The 15,320-nt window shown below is 30.8% G+C and overlaps 1 long non-coding RNA gene and 1 pseudogene across 4 annotated transcripts; one reads left to right on the plus strand and one right to left on the minus strand.

The window, feature by feature from the left end:
- Nucleotides 1-1,299: 1,299 nt before the first annotated feature.
- On the plus strand, nucleotides 1,300-2,471 carry LOC106359601 (annotated as a pseudogene).
- Nucleotides 2,472-4,234: 1,763 nt separating this feature from the next.
- Nucleotides 4,235-11,314, minus strand: LOC106359600. 4 transcript variants are annotated; one of them, XR_007315707.1, is made up of 10 exons: nucleotides 10,311-11,312; nucleotides 10,105-10,220; nucleotides 9,596-9,949; nucleotides 9,291-9,409; nucleotides 9,112-9,197; nucleotides 5,926-9,020; nucleotides 5,511-5,823; nucleotides 5,272-5,346; nucleotides 5,030-5,130; nucleotides 4,235-4,705 (listed from the first exon to the last, which is right to left on the minus strand). It is a non-coding gene; the product is annotated as an uncharacterized LOC106359600 (long non-coding RNA). The 4 variants fall into 4 exon arrangements; XR_007315706.1 differs by having other exon boundaries at nucleotides 9,596-10,220; nucleotides 10,311-11,304; XR_007315709.1 differs by having other exon boundaries at nucleotides 5,511-5,742; nucleotides 9,596-10,220; nucleotides 10,311-11,302.
- Between the last annotated feature and the right edge of the window lie 4,006 nt (nucleotides 11,315-15,320).

Below are 15,320 nucleotides of genomic sequence, written 5' to 3' on the forward strand. Positions count from 1 at the left end.
TTCCAAAATATGTATGAGATTGTTACATCGTGGCAAATATGTATTCGCTCATATAAATTTTAGGTTTTATTTTGGATGATTTTCTAAAAAAAGTTATAAAAACAATTGTATAATTCTAAAAATATTATAGTGTGTAATCGGATAAGATAGAATCATTTTTCCAAAAATATGTATGAGATTGTTACATCGTGGCAAATATCATGTCCTTAAGAATGTGGAAAATTTGTATAATTTAGGTATATAGCTAGAATGATCTACTAAAATATATATAGGGGATTTAGTGCATGCAGGGACGGCCCTTCATTACTAAATGCCCTATTCAAATTAAAAAAAAATTGGGCCATTTTCTTTAGGATAAAAAATTTGATTTTTTTTTGGCTTTTTTTTCTTAAGCTAAAAAAACTTCAAAAAATTTTAGACTCTAAACGAGTGCTTACTTTGCCTATGCTATGGGCCGGGCCTGTCACCTGTGTGCATGTACCTGTCTGATTATCAGGTTGTTAGTACATTTTCAAACTATATATAAAATTTATGGTAGTGTAAACAGTATCAGATTCTGAAAATTTGGTAATATGTTTGAAACTTGTTTGTAAGACTACAGTATCCAAAATTTGATGTGTGGTCTTTATTGATGGACTGTATTTTTGGAAACTTCATTAGGAAACTAACTGAGACTCATAATTACTATGAATTGTGAGAAGTAGAAAAAATTTTGTAGGAGAAGTTCATAGCCATTTCCAACTATTAGTCTGAACTGTACACCTTAAATTGGCGATAAATAAGTTCCAAAAACGTGAAAAAATGAAGTACATTAGTCCCACAGGCGTTTTAAGATTTACACAAGTGTCGGTCAATTATGAGACATTCCTTCCGAGAAACTTGAACCATCCCATTTAAGATTAAGCCAAGGTTGACGGATTGTGAATTGTACAAAAAAGCAAAACCTATAAAGCATTTAGTATAATAAAGATTTAAAATGGTTAATCTAGCGAGAGCCTGAACACCACTAGATGCCGTCGTACGAAAAAAAAAACGAATTTGTACGTATCGAACACCTAAACGTGTAATAACTTTATTGAAGACAAGATAAAAAGTAAAAACAGATTGGGTAATAACGAGAATTTTTGTTTTCTGTCAGTTTCCAATAAATTCTAAGATATCCATTTTTTGCGACAGGATTATTTCGTGTTGAGAAAATCGTGGATTAATGTCTTCTTTTGGTAATATTTCTATGGTGTATTGAATCGAATAAAGGAACAACATACATTATAATACGCCGCCTACTAACCTAACGCATAACAACTCTTTCGTCAACAACGCATAACAACAAAACACAAGTAGAGTTTAGGTCGTCATTCATTTCTTTTAACCTTTTTCATAAAGTATTAGTAGTGTTAATTAAGATTAGTCAACATTAATGATTGATAAAATGGAGGGAGTGGAGATCACATGGAGGAAGATAATATAAAAATCGATTCCATTATACCTTTCCTTGGTCCAAAAGTATTCCTCTTTATCTCTTTTGACGTCTCACCTTCTCCCACCTCCACTCGCCACATGTAATCTAATTACATTTAACCCTTAATCATACGCTAATCTCTTTTATTGTTTCGTATATTTCTATTTTCTGTCTCTAGATACTGTAAGCAGAGGAATTAACATGGAGTCGATGAATCAGCCGACGAGCATTGGTTATGATCAATCACGGCGTAAGCGGAAGAAGAAACAGCCGTCACCAGCACCGTCTCAATCCTCGGTGCAGCTATGGAGATCAGAGAAGCAACAACAGATCTACTCCACCAACATCATTCAATCTCTAAGAGAACTCCGGATTAGCGCCGCCGCCGCGGATCAATCTCCGTCGTTACCTCCTCGCGGCGGAGGTATAGCCGTACGTGACGCTGCTTACAGGTCTCTGGCGGTTACGGCGAGGGGCAGAACGCTATGGAGCCGAGCTATTTTATCTAAGGCGGTTAAAGTGAAGCTCAAGTTCAGGAAACAGAACCGGCCGAGATATTCGAATCCTCCTCCGACGATAACCGGGAATAACCGGTTAAGGAAGAAGAGAGCTACGGTTTTGAGGCTGAAGGCGAAGGGTTTGCCAGCTGTGCAGAGGAAAGTGAAATTGCTTAGCCGGTTAATTCCTGGTTGCCGGAAACAACCGTTACCGGTGGTTCTAGAAGAAACCACCGATTATATTGTTGCCATGGAGATGCAGATTCGTGCTTTGAATGCAATTATCTCCGCCGTTGGCTCTGGCTCTAGCGGCGGAGACAGGTGATGATGGCGAAGAGACACACATGCTCGGTTAGCTTGGCCCAGCTGTTTTTTTTTTTTTTTGGTATTTTCCCTTCTTTATTTTAATTATACTTTTTATGATGCTGATTTGTTTATCCTATCTATCTATATTTGTGAACTGATTTTTTTTTTTCATCCGAACACTCACATTAAAAGAGAAAATGATTAATATCATTTATACTTTTACAAATAAAATATATAAATTACCTACAAAATAAAAATATTTTAAATTATTTTGACTAAATAAACAGTTAAAATTAATAATAATAGGAACTATTTAAAATTCAAACAGATATTTTGAAAAAAAAATAATTCCTATAGATACTGTTTGGTATCTGAAAAATATCTTTTAATAAATAATTAAAAATTAGGAAAAACAAAAAGCATATATAACTAAATATTTAATGAAGTAATTTTTTTTTAATTTTATATAACCAAAATAGAAAATAGAGTGATTTTTAATATTTACTTATTAATAGTTAATAAGTGTATATAGAAATTTTTAAAAAAATTATGCGTAAAATTATTCAAATGAAAATATAAATATTAATTGCTTAAAAAGTAAACATAAATAATAATTTATCATTATAATATTCAATTAGTAAAAATGTATTAATAAGTAATTACAAAAATTTTATGCCCGTATGGATGGGCAAAACATCTAATTTTAAATTATTATAAACTTATTATTCAACCCCTTCTCTCAATTAAATTTATATCCATCTTTTTAGTGAATCTTTGAAAAATGTAAAGAAACTTATGACTTGGGATGAAGCTTTCAAATACAATATAAACTATAAATTAAGATTTAATTAATTAATAAACATGATAAATTAATAAATTTTATCAATTTTGAATTGAGCCGATTTTAAAATATAATAAAATTTGATAAGATAATGAAATATTTGTTTTTTTTATAAAAACAATGGTATTTAAATATAGAAAATTATTTAAATTGATATTTATAAAGTTTATATAGTATAAAGGGCAGGGAGCAGCAAGCGGCATACGCATCTATCTTATTAAAACTCAAGTACAAAATGGAATTGTTTGGAAACTTTGATAGTATGCTTACTGAAATTTGTTTGGAAACAGGTATAATTAGAGTTCTTTTATTAATTTCTCAAACATAAGCCTTTAACCAAATTTTCTAAACGTGGTGGCTCATTTATCTTCTAAACCATCTGTATTAAAACTATGTCGTCTTAAATACATTCCATAATATAATTTTTTTAATTGTGTTCAAATCCAGTCTTTTTCAAAGCCCATATTTCGGTTGTTTGGTTAGAAATAAAAGTTTGTTTCCTAATGGTTTAGGGATTTTATGGTTTAGCCGATTTGGATATTATTATTTATTATATTTAATGTGGGTACAAAATCGAACCAGGCACATTTATTTCCTTCCTAAAACTCGACATCAATCAAAAAATCATTCCTAATTCTACGCAATAACAATTAACTGCTCTTGAATATCATAACTAAATATTCTTTTGATAAAAGTCAAAACAACATTATGATTCCATTTCCTAATTCTACGCCGTCTCCTTTTAAAAATATCAAAACAACATTATGATTTCTTTTCCTAATTCATCGTAGTCACACAAATCAGTTAATGATATCAATTAACTAAGAAATCATATATTCTGTATTTCCGACTTGCAAAACAAGTTTTACTTATTTAATAAGGTATATTCTGTTTTCAATAAGGTTAGATAAAAAAAGGAATAGATATTTAATAATTTTAAAACAGATATTTGGTTAGATTTTGCGAGTATGTCACAACTAACCAAATCATTTATTAATTTTTCCAATTTAACCTAATTTTCCTATCGGCATTATATATATATCTCTTCTATTTTACGTCAAACACATCAAAGAAAACCAAAATCCTAATAATGTCTATGGTCACGGCTTTTACTCATCTCATTTTCCTATAGGCAGGTGTTGCCTGGATTGCTGCAATTTTGTCCTCAGAACGTCCAACTCAAACATGCGTCACATTTAGAATGACATGATATCAGCTATCAAAATGATGACAAATGCAATGTTATACAAGATCGTGAAGAAAGAGTAGCTGGTTTGCATCCCTAAAACAAGTATTAGCCCAACATCTATACTTAAGCCAATTTTTTTTCATAATCTAAGTTATTCTAAATATTTTTACATTGCTTTCAAGTTATCAATTAGTTATGATAGATAAGTAATTACTAACCGTATTCAAAGTTTATTTGTTGTCAAGGTTGTTGACTAACTCATTGGTCTTCCTTCCTTATGCTCTCTGATGTCACAAGTTATTCTCATCTCTCTGTCTTTGTCTTGATCAGTCAGAGTTTCTCTTTATATCACTTATGATGACTGTACTTCTCTTTCTCCATAACAGATTAGTTGGTCTACTAATACTTCATGCCTGTGAAGTAATAAACATTTCAAATATTATATATGCTCTGAACAATAAGATTTATAAATCTACCATATAAACAGATCGAGCTGAAACCGTGAATATCATATATGCTCTGAACAAGTATATTTAAAAATCTACCACTTAAATAGAGCTGAGACAATCAAGACAATCCGACTTATCTCCCTATATCGTCTATTAGCTTCTCATTTATTAAGACCTTCTACAATCAATTCAATTTGTTACTCATTCCATCTGTTCCTGAGCTAAAACAACCTTAATTAAAATCAGTCTGCTAAACAAACCAAATGAGACTTTTTATAACATCTTTACCGATCAAAGGCTTGCAGATGATGTATCCCTGTTTTTAAAAGTGAAGCCGGGCTCTGTCTATCCGCTTCAAGGGTCTTGGTATTCCATACATTAGCTGGTCTCTGAAAAATCAAAACAAAGAATGTAGATTAGAAGAAACTAATCCTAAAAACCTTCAATTTTGACAGATCAATCAGTTGAAACTCGATCTAATAATAGCTTTAAATCCTATCGTTCAGATATAACAAGTATAGAAGTCTAACCTGTATTCCAGACATCATAGTAGCAATCACCACGTCTGCAGCATCCTTAACCGAAGGAAAGTTCCACTCTGCTACCTGAAATTATAAACAATCAATAACTCAAAACTTAAAACTAGCCTGTTTGATGAAAAATCATTACTTAACAAAATGACCAACTTCCTCTTTCTCTGGTTTAGAAACAAAATGGAAAAAAGGAGATTATAAGAATTGCTTAGACCAATAAAGTTGGACCTCTTTACCTGAAGCAGCAGCTCTATGTTTGCCAAGATTGGATTTTTTCAAGCTCCATCTGCATATCCACTGACATTTTCATTTGTTGCAACTCAAGCTCCTTTGCAGTTTCCATCCTCTGTTTCTTCAACTCAATCATCATCCTCTGCTTTGCACCTTCGATCATCTCATACACTTCTCCTCACTTCTGAATCGCTCTCACTATCTCCTTAAACGACAATCCTTCACCTACACTCGGATCTACATCCTCCACTCCCCAAATATAGAGATTAGTTTTATCTTCTTCGATTTCAGGTATATATCATACATACTACCGCTGATCTACATGATTTATATCCAATCTATCAATATAGTATATAACAAAACAAAACCCTAAAATCATCACACAAAAAAATCGATTATAATATAAAAACAAATACAAACCTTGTATATAAGTGTTATTGAGTCACTATGTTGCTTAATTGATTCGCTTTGGCCGTCGATCTTCCATTGTTTGGTCTCTATGTCTGGAGTTGCGATGAGAAACAGAGACGAGGTTGAGGACGACAGAGATAACCTCTGTTTAGAATGAAACGAAAACCTTTTTTTTTCTGTTCACAAAAGGTTTGTTTGTTCCCGGAACAAAAACAAACAGAACCTAATAGGCTGATGACGTAACTATTATAATAACTAGGGTCGGCCCGCCCTACGGGCGGGATATACTTTATTTGTTATCTGGATTTTTATTTTATGTATTATTTTGTGGTTTGTGTTTTAGATTTGCATTTGCAATTGATGTGTATAATAATGATTTTTATATTTTAGAAAATTTTAAGTGATGAGAAATATTACATTCATTTTACTTAATGTTGGATATTTGTTTATTTTTCTAACTTGTTTTATGTTTTTTTATTTGTTTTCAAATACATTTTCTCACATTATACAATTTTATTATTATCTCTTTTTTTTGTTATATTTTTTTTATAATGAGCACACATCATCTTCACATATGTCTAACTAAACCTTTTTATTTTTTTATATTTTTATTAGTTTTGTTAGAGATTATAAGTTTGTATTAGCATGATATGATTTTCATTATTGAAATGGTATACGTTTTCTTAAATATTTGCTCAACTTTTCTTATATATAAGAAGTAGATTTGAGTTTTTATTGTTGTGCTTAGGTTTAATACTCAAAATATTGATTATTTTATATAGTTTTTTCAACATTATACGTGGGTTTTGCATTTTTTTATTCTTCTTAAAATATTTGTGTATATATATATATATATATATATATATATATGTATTAATATATTAACTTGTTTATTTATTTTAAAATTCAAAATAAACAAATCTGCATATTTTTGCTGATAATATATAAATAGTTAATTTTTTATTTATTGGTTCAGTAATTTCACATTTATTAAAATAATTTACTTGTAACTAATATTTAAAATAAATAATTGGATAGACTATAAATAAAATTTAGAATCTAGCTATTACTTTGTATGTTATAACTATATAAATTTTATGCATTTATACCATTTAAAAAAATAGTTTAGTCTGTTAATATAAAATTTAAAATTCCAGATATTAATATTTATTTTTTAAATCTGGAATTTAATAAAGTTTATTCATTCTTACCGTATTTTATAAAATATAATTAAATTTTTATTTTGTTTGTTTTGTAAGTTTAATTTAGTTATCTATGTAGGTATACATGTAGCTATTCGTTTTTATTTTATAAAAGTTTCCTTTTGTTGTTTATTTTAAAATAAATTTTAATATATAATTATTTATTTTAGTGATAATAGTAATTGTTTCAAACTCTAAAATCAAAGTCTAAAACAACCATTCAGGTTTAAAAAAAAAACCAAAAGTTACTGTAAAATTAAAAACCAAAAATTAAAAACTAAATTCAAAAAACTAAAAACCAAACGCCAAAAACTAAAAACTAACTAAATAATCATCACCATAATTTTGTTTTTGGTATATGTGAATTTTCGTGAAATTTATCAACATTTACATTTTCTTACAAAAGTTAGTTTAGTTTAGTATTATGTAGTAAATATAACCGAATAAGTTTTTCCATATTTTAACTATTTTAATAATAGTGAAGATACCTAACTAATGATAGGCATGAGAATTAAAAGTTCATATCAGTTAATCATATATACAAAAAGGTGATTATCAGTTTATCAAATAAGGATTTGTTTGATGACACCCACGAAGGTTCTTAGGGAAACAAAACTTGATTATGATCACACTCTAATACGACGCTTAGGCTCTTTGCAACGTCTTGACATGAAGACCCATGAGTAAAAATGTAACCGATAAAGCCTATGACTTCTTCAACACGTTATGTCTGATAATCGTTTGTGCTTTCTCAAAGACAACACACAATAACTATAAATAATACATACAACAACATATATCAGTATAATTTATATAGCAAAGAGAGTATAATTTATATATATATAACAAATAGAATATAATTTTTATTATTTCAGTTAGGTTGAATCCTCAAAACATTGATTTGTTTCTTTTTTGTACATACTTTTGAAATTATTGATAGTTTATTTTATTTTTATTTGTTTGGAATCACTAAAACAATCCAATAAGTAAATATAAAATTCACTGTTACAGAACATTATTTTAAGTTTGGTAAATACAATGAAACCATATATTAATTATGAGTATTTAGATAAATATATTTCTAGAGTGTAAGTCAACCGTATACAAAAGTGTGTAACTGATACGTGAGGAGCTGCTGACATGGCACTTGCATAAGAATAAGAAGATAAAGAGTGACCTGGCATCTGTAGAAGAAAGTAAAGATTCAGTTAGAGTTGTAAGTATTAGAGAGTCAGATCACTATATATAGTTGATCGATTGTAACTGAATCATTATGCATCTTGTGGTGGATGTATCTGGGAGAGTTAGGGACTCTTGCACAATCCCTAGGTTCTTAGTTCTTTTGTGTTGTTGATCAATATATTCGCAAGTTCTTATCAGTAACTTTGTAAGATATAGCCACCAAGAAACAAAATATTACAAACATACATTTTTGTGTAAGGAAATGAGAGATCTAAAAATGTTTCAACAAAAAAAAAAGGAATGTATGTATTGCAAAAAGTGTAAGTTTATAAAGTGGAACCTACTGGTATTAGTATTATTGGTCGAGTGGTAGCCATTCCATTTCCATCTCGAATTCTACAGACTCTACATCTTGAAGCTTGATCTAAACCTCATGCATGCTTCACTTTCCCATCAACAATGTTAATGATGCTGTCATCTATTGGCAGATTATCATGCAACTTTAGCCATTTCCCAATCTGCATATCCCCAAACATCTATGGATCCTCAAACGCCATTGCAGATGTTATCAGAGGCTGGATATCAAGTTGAGTTTCTCCCATTATGTCATCAGCAGAGAATGTATCATAATTTATGTCATCAGCAGAGGCTGGATATCAAGTTGAGCTTCTCACATTTTGTCATCAGCAGAGAATGTATCAGAGGCTGGATATCAACTTGCTGCAATCAACAGAGAAACCCATAAGATATAATATATAACAACTTTTGTCAATAGCAAAAGTGCTTAGATTAATAGGCTTTCCAGTTTTACATGACCATAGCTCTTAGGAACAGACATCATAAGTTCTTGATTCCATACGGGTTCAAATTACTATTCACAACTGCTGTTTGAAGTTTCTGAACAATCAGCAAATTATGACAATAGCTTTTAAGATCCACAAAGAGTCTATAGATGCAGGTTAGTAAACAGTCACAAAGAGATACACTTACTTGCTTCCCTAGATTGAAGACAACATAAGGATCACTTCACACCAAGTCTGATAGCTAAGTTAATACCTTCATTGACAGCCATCTTCAACAATCCAATAAACTACCATTCCTTCCTCAAACTATCAAATGTATATAAATCTCATTAAGAAGATTATATCAAGAAAGAAACTGTTTCAAAAAAAAGAAGATTGCAAGTTATAAGCTTTACTATCTTCTTTGACGATGAATTTGAGCAAAACTATCCAAAATTTTTTTAGAAAGACTTGATTTAAGAAAATATGGTTTCTTTGTCGAGCAAGCTTTACCTGCTGTTCTCCTCACGCTTGTTTCAGAAACTCTTGGAGTTCATACATTTACCTAAACAAAAAAAAAAGATTCAAGATTTTGAGCAGTAGCTCATCAAGAAACAAAATAAGACTTTGTCAAGGTATTGGTGTTGATTATGCAAAGCAGTTCACTGTGATTACGGAACCCGAAGTGTTCTTCAGGAATGGGTGTAATCGGTTCGGTTAACTCATCAAACCGGGTTCATCACTGGACCGCATCAATTGAAGAGAGTCTACAGTCAAAAGTTCTGATTACACCAAGTGAAATCAAAGTAAAACATAGAACCCAGTCACTTATAAGTGGGAAGACATGAACACTGGAATGAATGTTGCCTGAAACCGATTACCAAAAATAATAAAATAATAAACAACAGATTCAAATCATATTGTAAAAAGGAAAACTATGATACTAAAAGCATAATTCTGATAAATATGAATCTAATCACCCTGTGTGTTCAAAATAATGATGAACAGGACGGAAAAATTACAATAAACAACTGGATTCAAACCGGACACGGCTGGTCCCTAATTGCCTTGATCCTCCTCTCCTCTGTCGCTACCGCTTTCCTCCTCCTACTGTGCCGTACTCATCCGGTCTTCAAATCTAAAAAAAAATTGTTGCTTTAGCCATTTTACAGAAAATAAATTTAAACAAATGGAATGAGGAGATGGTTCTCATAGTAGGAAAAGTTACCTTTTTATAGTTGTAATTCCACAGCCTTACGTGAAGATCTCATTCAAGGTAGATCGTGGGTGGTGGATTTAAGAGGATGAATTTGTAACTGATAGTTTCTAGGATTGTTATGAAGAAGATGAAACAGCACCAGAGAAACCTTAGGTTGAGATTAGCTCTCGAATGGGGGAAATGAAGAACGTGTTACCCTAAATCAGAAACGACGCGTTTCCATAAAAGTTGGAGTTTCTTTATCCGGATTGGATTCATTAAGCCCAAATACACACTAAAGCCCACATGTATTGCATACACAAATAAATGAAACGGAGCGTTTCTTTCGCATGGACACGTGTTGGCTGGAGGATGCTCTATTTTCATACGTGGAGGGTGACGTGGACGAACGTGAGAGAGACAAACATCTCTTTATATAATAAGATACTATGGCCCAAATTAAAATTTGTTTTCTCATGAATTACCATGGCCCAACGTACAATGGCCACTTAATTCAAAGTTTTTGAATGATTGTAATTATTTTTTCAGTGATTGTAATAAAGTTTCTGTACAAATATATATGTACATGTTAATTATTTATATTCCAAATTTTTACAAAGTACAAATAAGTTCATATACACAACCAAGGAACTGAATAATCTAAACAATAAATTATAACATATAAACAATAAGAATGTTTATGTGAAGACATGCCAAATTTAAACAACTATGTAATATTTAATTCTTATATATCTATAAAATTGAAATGTTGAAAAATACTTCTTTTATAAAATAAAAAGACACATGTAAATATAACTCCAATTATTTATAAATGTGGGATTTTTCAATATGATACCACTGTCCATCATAAAACTGACTGTTATTATGATTTTTTTGAAATAAAATAGTATGGAATTACTTATTTCTATAGATTCCAATTTCTTTTACTTATCAGATACATGCGTGGTTGCGCGATTCAACCTTAAATTGGGTTTGGTAAATAAAATTACCAAAAATTTGTACTTATGTTTGAATGTTTTTTTGTTACTTTTTCAATTATTTTTTATGTTACTGTCTAAATAATGTATTTGTTAAAAAAAACTATAAAATTATAACTTTACATCTAATTTTAATCACAATATTTATAGTATAATATAATAAAGCACATACAGTTATACTTAATATTCTAATATTTTACATTATAGATATTAATTCATCAAGTCAAATCAATAAAAGTACAATAAAAGAAGAATACAACTGTATAGTTTATATATGGATCCACTACAAGAAAACAACGCCAACGCAAAAGTTCATGAGAAAGTGAATCATCGGAAGATTTTCTTTGTCTTTTTTAGAAATTTCTGAGAAAATATTAATTGTACCATTCCTCTGACGATTAATATTTTCTCAGAAATTTCTCATAAAGACGAAACAAATCTTCCGATGATTCACTTTCTCAGGAACTTTTGTCGGAGTTGGCGTTGTTTTCTTGTAGTGGGACGTTAAACAAACCGAACAAGATACACTAATGCCAAAATTCAATAACCTATGAATGAGTAACATGAATGTTTATACAAGTGAAAAACATATGCTTATGAAGAATAAACATCCGCGCGGGCGCGCGGGTCAAAAGCTAGTGTATAGTTAAGCGTGGTACATGCCACATACATTGTTTTTCATCAATTATTATTTTAATTTTAATTTTGCCAACATTTTTAATGTTATTTAAATCCCTTGAACTATATATTTCTAGTAAAATATGCCCCATACTAAATATACTTCTGGATCCGTCCCTGTCGGTAGAGGCTCCGGTGATATTTCGTTTCCCAAACCAAAATTCTTCATCAGAAAACTACGACCAATTCTCTCTTTAGATAGAAAGGAAACCTAAGGTTTATTCTAGTAGAAGTGAGCCTTTAAGTTCGATACTACAAAAGAACATGCGCATAACAATGAAATTTTACAACGAATCGTAAATTGCCGAGGTGTTGATGACACTACAACAAAAAAGGAAATTGTTGTAAAGTACAAGTAACTTTATGAGGAAAATATTTCGTTATAAAACACATATAACATTACGACGAATTACCACATAAGAGAATATTCATTGTAAAATATTAAGTTGCAGAATTAGAAATTGTTGGTTTTTAAATTTCTTTTAATTTGAATTGTCTTTTCTTTTGTAGAGGACTCCTAGAAATAGATGACTAAACCGTCTACATTATAGTGAGACGTTCGGCACATGACATGTTGGCACTTCTAAATCATTGGGTCCATCTTTGGCTCTGGAGTAGTCTTTAGCTCTTAGTCGTCCCAGAGAGCTCCACCACCGCATCCTCTTGCTGCACCTCTGGTTTCTCCCACTGCAGCACCGGTTGCTCCCCCTGCTGGTCCAGATGCACTTCCTACCCCTGTAGCCGGAGTTAATCAAGATTTGATAGTTTCCTCAGATACTCCTTACACTTGATATACCGTCAAAGATCTTTTTGCCCAGCCGGGATAAGAAGGTTTTGATGTCTTGAACCCGATCAGTAGCCAAATACTTTTTAATTTTTATACTTTACATAATTTGTTTTACATATATCTAACTTGTGACTATTATTTACAATAATTATACATCTCTAGAAATCCTCCATCTTCTCACTAAAAGGCAAGAGATTCCGATCGTTTTTCTGGCCGACGACGGTGGGCTTACACAGACACGTCGTCGGTCGGGATTTGCTGTTTGCTGTTGTTTTTTTGTCAATACGTTTCGTGTTCTTGCTTCCGGCGTCGTACTTTTCTATCGGTGGTCTGTCGCTTTTTAACTCCGACGTTGTACCTGTTCATCAAAGGTGAACGGTCGGCTTAAGTCTCCGCGTCGATTTTATCACTCGGTCGACAGCGGCTCTGTGGTGATTTTGATGATTGTGATGGTTTGTTCGTCTTGGAGGAGATCTCGATCTAGGTCGATTGAAGTTCTCCGGTGGTTTGAGATCAGGCAAAGAAGGTGTTCGAGGTGTAGATGATTGATCTGTAGTCGATGGGTGTGGTGGTTTCATGTTACGGATGAGATCTAGAGTTGTTTCGATAGACGCTCTCCGTTGACAGAAGCCAAGGAGATGAAGATTTGAGTCGTAGCTCCATGTTCCCGGTGTGGACCAGTGAAACGCCGTTCAGTTCTTCGGCGTTGCTCTCTCGACGGTGGTGATGTGGGGCCTGTGTAACGCGTGTTTGCTCCTTGTTGTTTGAGGCTTCAACACGTGGCCTACCTTTGCTGTTCTTTGGATGCATGTGTCGGTTTTGTTTTTTGGGTTGGGCTGTTATGTTGTGTTGGGCCCTGGGGTTTGTGTTGTGTGTGTGTGTACGGGCTTTTTCTTCGGCCTTTTATTATAATAAAAATAGATGGAAAAAAAAATTGCGACTATTATTTTTTTAGGTTTGGAGTCGACCGTCATGTCACATGGAGCGGAAAACGACTTATTCATGTCCACACTATGAAGCCATGGAAAATACATACCCAAACAATATTAACATGCCAAAACATTCCTAAACTAAATAAGAATTTGAATTGCATACCTAAACTCATAATACATAGTTAAAGCATGCCTATAGCCGGTGATATGATGATTTGGACTATTTTTTAAATTTTTTTTTGTAGTTTAGTCCCTATAATTTTATTTTTTGTTAATATGTCTTAAATAACTTCAATAATCAAATTTATCGTATTTATAATTTTAATTTGAAAAGTACACTTTTGTTTTTTTTACCAGATTTTAATTAAATTTAAATAATAAATTTAATTATTTATAAGAAATTTAGATAGTTATCATATACAAAATATTAATTAATTTAGTTATCAAAGTATGTTATCTACCTTATTAATACATGAGAATTAATTATAAATAATCTTACTCATATGTAATATTTACAAGAAATACGACTCAATTTATATTTATATAAAATTTTCTTTACAAATATAGTCACTCAAATTTTAATCAACATAACTAAAAATACTCTTTAGAAATTTGATTTTACAGTAGAAATCTTTAATAATATTACCCTTATTTAATAAAAAAAGATAAGAATGGTTAGTTAACCAAGAATAGTTTCGAACGCAACATCTAAAAAAAACAATATCGCACAAAACCACTAGACCATATTACATTATTTTATTTTGCTACAAACTAGTATGTAATATTAATAATACACAAAAAGTTTACAAAACTATTTTCCGATTAATTCTCGTATAATTACTGAATAATTGATTATGATAATGTTTTTATGTTGTTTTCTATTTATTTAAATTTTTTTGTATCAAATATTTCAATATGAAATAATAATAATATATTTCTATTATTAAATCTATTTTATTTGATAAAAAAAATATTTTTATTTTATATATCACCATATATTAAAATTTATTTCCAATTTTGAAATTATAAATAAGGTCAATTAGATGATTTTAATTATTTGAGGCACTTTACAAACAAATAAAATGACAAAGACTAAAAGATAATAGTTTTAAAAAACAAATCAATACATTTTAAAATGAACTGACATGTGTGAGTTACGAGGCATGTTTTAGCTATTTATTATGAGTTTAGGTATGCAATTCAAGTTCTTATTTAGTATAGGAAAATTTTGGCACGGTAATATTGTTTGAGTATGTAGTTTCCCTGGATTCATAGTGCGGTCATGAATAAGCCGTTTTCCCTCCGGCACAATGAAAGGCTATTTCATCGAAGCGCATCCAAATCGGAGTCTGACACTAGAGCACATTAGGACCACATAGTTCAAATAATTAAAGTTTGTTGATATTTATAATATTATTTTTTAATATTGTTTAAAAATGTGATTGGTCCATTTTTTTCTAAGGTGCAAATCCCCTATATATTAATCTTGGAGCATTACAACATGTTTTCGTAGTCACGTGTCATCACGAGAATGATTCTTAGAATTGTTAGAAAAATAAGTTGGTCCATATAACCATATACTATATTTTTTTATTAAACTAGCTATCAAATTAGTTAGAAGTATACAAAAAAATATTTTTTTATT

Source organism: Brassica napus, chromosome A8 (genome assembly GCF_020379485.1).
Source record: "Brassica napus cultivar Da-Ae chromosome A8, Da-Ae, whole genome shotgun sequence".
Lineage (NCBI taxonomy): Eukaryota > Viridiplantae > Streptophyta > Magnoliopsida > Brassicales > Brassicaceae > Brassica > Brassica napus.